Raw genomic sequence first — 5747 nt, 5'->3', positions numbered from 1 at the left:
AATCAGCACTCAGCCCTCACCCTGGTGGCCGAGGGTCCCGGGGGAGGGTCCTGTCCCCACGCCGGGCGGGAAGGCGATGCAGGCAGCCTCCCGCATCCTCAGTTCCCATCCTCGGGCCCTGCAGGCCTCCCGCCCTTCAAGGCAGACTGGGGGTCACAGATGCCCCCCTCCGCCCCCCAGGGTTCACAGCGTGGGGTTGCAGTTAGGAGCATTTGAGGGGCTCCTGGGTGGTTCCGTCCGTCGGTTCCACGTCGACTCTTGAGTTTGGCTCAAGCCAGGATCTCCAGGTTGTGGCGTGGAGCCTCGGGTGGGGCTCGGTCTCCGGTGGGTGAGGAGTCCGCTCCAGGTTCCCCCTGTCCCTCCGCCCCTGCCCCCCGCACCGTCTCCCAAGTACATCTTCTAAACATTAACATGAAGACACGTGAGCATCTGGATCCCCTCTGCAGAGGCGCCTTCGTGTGCGTCACGACCGTGTAAATGCCTTTCACGGACCCACCGGGATTCCCACCGGAAACCCCTTTTCCTTGGTATCTATTGAAGTGCCGTCGACACCCAAGGGGACAGTAGTTTCAGGGCTACAGCTGGCGACTTGACAATTCTGTGCCTCGCTCAGCTCTCCCCGCGAGAAGCGGCGTCACCGTCTGTCCCCGTCCCGAGTTGTCCCCACGGTCCTGACTCTATTGCCAGGCCGTACTTTCTAAATTTCCGGGATTCCTTTATTTAGAACCACACGCTTGTAGCTTTCCCTATTTGTTCATCCACGTTGCCCACCTGCCCCCCGCGGCCCCTCTGATCACTCAGCACGATCCATCCCGTTAACCAGAGAAAGGACATGGGGCGGCCCGGGGCGGAGGGGGGCGGCGGGGCTCAGCGCTTCAGCGCCTGCCTTCCCTTCGGCCCAGGGCGTGATCCTGGAGTCCCGGGATCGAGTCCCACATCGGGCTCCCTGCACGGAGCCTTCTTCTCCCTCTGCCCGTGTCTCTGCCTCTCTCTCTCTCTCTCTCTCTCTCTCTCTCTCTCGTCTCTCGGTGTCTCTCAAGGATATATAAATAAAATCTTTAAAAAAACAACAAAAACAAAGAGAAAGGAGACGATCCCCTCAAGAGTCGCAGAAAACGCATTTGACAGAACAAAGCATGAAAAGCACAGGGGGTTTTAGGAAAGGTCTGTCAACAGAGGAGAGGCCGCGTAGGAGGGCCCGCAGCTGACGTCATCCCCGGGGGTGACGACCTGAAATCGTCTCCCCCGAGAGCAGGAACAAGCCACGGAGGTGCCCTCTCAGCGCTGGGAGTCCCACGTAGTCAACAGACGGGAAACAGCCGTGTGGGGGTCGCGTCCACGCCCACAGGGGCCCGGCCTCCTCAGGACCCGCGGGGAGGCTTCCGGGTCAGGGTTAGGGTCAGGGTCAGGGTCAGGGTTAGGGTTAGGGTTAGGGTTGGCATATTGTGCTTAGCATAATACTCTTTCTAGGCTTTAATACTTCTTTAAATGTTTCATAGAATTCACTCATGAAGCCATCTGGTCGTGGACTTCTGCGTTTTGGGAATTTTTTTTCTATTACTCAACAGCTTCGCTGAGAATTGGTCTATTCAAATTTTCTATTTCTCTGTGTGTCAGTTTTGGTAGGTTATATATTTTCTAGGAATTTAGCCACACACAAAAGTAAAATCAAAAACTAGAAATTTCATTCTTTGGCTTGTGTCTATCCAGTTTTTCCAACACCATTTGTAGATTTTTTCCCCCACTGGATATTCTTTCCAGCTTTATCAAGGATTAAACGACGACATAGTTGTGGGTTCATTTCTGGGAGGTCTGCTCTGTTCTCTTGGTCTGTGTGTCCGTTGTCGTGCCAGGACCGTACTGTCTTCATCACAACAGTTTTGTGACATAACTGGGAATCTAGCGATGTGAAGCTTCCTACTTTGCTTTTCTTTTGCAAGGCTGCTTCGCCTGTCTGGGGTCTTTTGAGGTTCCATGCAAAGTTGAAGATCATTTATCTTAGCTCTGTGAGAAATGCTGGGGGCATTTTGATAGGGTTTATAGGAATGTCTGGGCTGCTCTCGGTTGTGAAGACACTTCGTACCCTTTCAGTCCACGAGTGTGGAGTGTCTCTTTCCGTTTCTTTGTGTCATCGATTTCTTTCCATCATCGTCTTCAGAGTAAGTTTTTATAGCTGTTTCCTTAGGTTTTTTCTTAAGTATAATATTATTTTTTGTTTCATTTTAAATTTATTTTTATTAATGTCTTAGTTTCTCTTTTTCTTACCTTCTTACTGAGGTATAGGAATGCAACAGAATTCTGTGCATTAATTATGTATCCTGTGACTTTACTGAATTCATTTACCGGTTCTAACATTTTTTTGTTTGTTCATTTTTGTAGTTTTCTATATATAGTGTCATGGTGTCCATTTCTTGTAGGTTGTCCTATTGGCATATAGTTTCTGATGTGCCATCAAGCCCTCTTGTCTCCACCGTTTCTGTCAGAACCCTGCGTTCACCCTGCCTGTGTCCGAGTTTTGTTTTGTTTTGTTTTGTTTTTTTTTCTTTTTATCTCGGACAAGTGACTGAGTTTCAAACCTCCAAGTTTTAGGGGCTGCCCTGGGGGAGACCCGTGCTCCTCCCGCCCGGGAGGGTCTCCTCCCACTTCTGGCCTTTGCTGGCCCGGCCCAGGGACGCGGCCCCGTGACCGCACAGGGGTTTGCAGTTTGTGGCCACACAGGGCAGACAGCTGGCCCTAGTCCCGCGGCCCTCGGCCGGGGTCCCCGCTCCTGGGCCTGGGAACCGTTGGCGCCACCGTCCTTGGGACCCCGGGGACCCTGAGCCCACCCTGTCGCTCCAGGGGCCGCCCCCCACTTCGCCTCCCGAGCACCGTCGAGGCCGGCGTGTCCCCCCCTCTAGCAGACTTCTGGAAGTTCTGACTTTGTGCTCTGCTGCTTCTAATAGTGTGCGTAGACCCGTCAGCTGGCTCCCTGCCCCTGTGGGATCCGGGGCTGTGTCTCCCCCAGACCGACTGACTGATTTTCTTTTTAAGATTTTATTTTTCTGTCATCTCTACAGCCACATGGGGCTTGAACTCTCCGCCCCAAGAACAAGAGTCGCGTGTTCTTACCAACCACCCCAACCACCCCGAGAGCGGCCAGGCTCCCTTTGATTGATTGACAGGGAGTAACTGAAGCCGACGTGCTGCCTGTGTCGTGTCAGGGCAGAAACTGAGCCCCGGCGTCGAGGTGCGGTGGAGTCATTGGGACCTTGGTCGATGTTAAAGAAAGCGGAGCCTCCCCGGGAGCCCCGGGAGCCCAGGGAGCGGGGCCCACACACGTGACAAGTTGGCCGTTTCCTTGACCAGGAGTCATTGGGCTGGCTGCCGATTTATTTGAGTTGCTGTTCGACGGCGAAGGTCGTTCTAGGATGGGGACACAGCGAGAACGTTCCGGGTTCTTGCGGGTTCGGAGGTAGCTAAAGCTCCCCCGTCGTGGACTCGATGTCCCAGCTGGGTGCAGAGATAGGCGAGCCAGCAAAGAGATGAGAAACATGGCCCTGGGGTGCCTGGCCGGCCTGGTCGGGGGACCTTGATGTCAGGACTGTGAGCTGGAATTCCGTGTTGGGTGTAGAGAGGACATAAACGTAAAACCTTTAACAAATAATAAATGGATGAACTAAGACAGCGTGACGTGGAAGGGGAGTGCTCGCTTCAGGACAAACCTCAGAGCGGACCACGTCTAGCCTGCGACCTGTTCTTGATGGCCCCGCTCGCTCTCCCGGGCCCAGATGACGGGGTCCCCCACGAGGGACGGTCCCGCCCGAGTGGGAGTGGGCCTCCTTCCCCGTAAGGCCCGTGCCTCCCCTCGTTCTGCAGGACAGAAGAGCCGGGAAGGCACGAGCTCGGGGGGATCAGCATAAACCTCGGCGATGGTCCTTCTCGATCCCGGGAGCCAGAGCTCGGCCTCCTTTTGGGACCCGACGTCCTAAAGAAGCCCGTGTGGTCAGTGGCTCGGATGCAGGGCGGAGGCCGACGGAGAATCAGGAAGAGCAAAATGGGGCGGGGGGGAACCAGAAGCTGAAGGAGAGGGGGACAGCTGTCAGCATCGGGAGCCTTCGCGGGGACCCGGCGTCCTTTCCCAGGAGGGGCCCCCCTCTGTAGGGTGCTTCCCGCCGCCCCGCGCTCCCCGTGGGCACCCGCAGGCGCATCCCCGGGCCTCCAGCGCCTCTGCAGCCGTGGTCTGGAGCGTCCTCCGTGTGTCCTACCGGGGACCCCAGCGTCACGTCTGTAACCGTCCGGCTGCTGTCTGACAACAGTCGGGGGATTCCGACGTTTGTTGGGTTTGGGGTGTGTGCCTGTCTGTCGCCGTGCCGCGATCTGATCCTCGGGCCGCGTCGTCCTGACGCCGAAACGGTTGAAACACCATCATTTCTGGTGCTGGCGCTGGGCGGCTAGCTGGGTTCTCCCGGCCGACCCGGGCCCCCTCGTGCCGTCCCGTGCCGTCCCGTGCCGTCCCGTCCCGCCGGGGGGTCAGCTGAGCTGGAAGGTCCGGCTCGGCCACATTCCCGTGGGTGGCAGCGGGTCCCCGCCGAGCGCCGGCCGCTTCTCTTCTCCCCGATGCCTCTCCAGCGGGGAGCCAGACCTCGGGGCCGCCCTGGGGGGAGCTCCTGAGGGGCCGGCTGCCCGTGGGGGGAGCCCTGGGGCTGCCTGTGTGTGTGTGTGTGTGTGTGTGGGAGTCGGGGTGGGGACGGGGCCGGGGTCCCTCGGTCCCCTGCGCTGCCTGCCCCCAGGCCGAGCCCCGCGCTCACCCAGCCCCTACTCTCCAGGGCGTGCAGGGTGCCCTCCACACTCTGGTGCGAGGGATCCAGCAGCACCGGGTGTGCACGCTGAGCCCGCCCGGTGAGGGTGGCCCAGGTGTGAGAGCTGCAAGGGCCTGCTGTCCTGACGTCCGCTCCGGGGCCACGCTGACCGCCCCGCGGGCCCTCTGTGCCCCAGGCGCACAGGCCCAGGGCGGGGAGGGGAGGAAGCGCCCCGGAGCCCGGGCAGCCCAGGCCCCCTGGACAGAGGGGGCACAGACCTCCCAGGGCGCTTAGCACAGACCCTGGTGACCTGAGGCTCCCCGGCTGTCACTCTGTCCCAGGGCCCGTCCTGGCCGCGGGCGCAGGCTGAGTCGCAGTAGAGTCTGCGGGGTCCTGACCCTGGCGTCTGGCCGCCCCGGGAAGGCACGTGGGGACGTCAGCCGTGTGTGCCTGGCGGCGCCCCCGCAGGGGCTGGTCGGGGCCTGGGCGGCGCCCCCTCCTCCTCTCTGGGGGTGTCTCCGCACCCCGTGCACAGAGCTCCGGGAGACGCAGAAACGAGCCGGCCGTGCCCTCTCACACAACAACACTTTATTGAACTTGCAACAGCAAACAGGGGCTCAGAGCCGAGGGTGCGCGCCTTCCCCTGGGAGACCTTCCTGTCCTTAGAGGAAAGCGGGAATCCCACAGGGGTGCGGGTGCTGGAGTCGTCCCCCGCCTGGGAGCCTGTGCGGACTCGACTCCGGGTGGGGGCGCGTGTCCTGAGGTCGGGGCGGTGAGAGGCGGTTCTGGGGGCGGCAGGGCTGACGTGGACCTGCGGCCCATGGGCTCCTGCGCTGGGTCCCCGCAGGGCAGCTGGACCCCGGCCTCGGGCCCCCTGGGGCCGGGTGACTGACTGCTGGAGCCCCAGCGCGTGGAGGAGCCTGCCTCCTCGTGTGGGTGGGGGTGGGGGTGGGGGTGGGGGTGTGGGTG

Source organism: Vulpes vulpes, chromosome 15 (genome assembly GCF_048418805.1).
Source record: "Vulpes vulpes isolate BD-2025 chromosome 15, VulVul3, whole genome shotgun sequence".
NCBI classification, from domain to species: Eukaryota; Metazoa; Chordata; class Mammalia; order Carnivora; family Canidae; genus Vulpes; species Vulpes vulpes.
The sequence above is the reverse complement of the archived record's forward strand: the minus strand, read 5'-3'. Positions refer to the sequence as shown.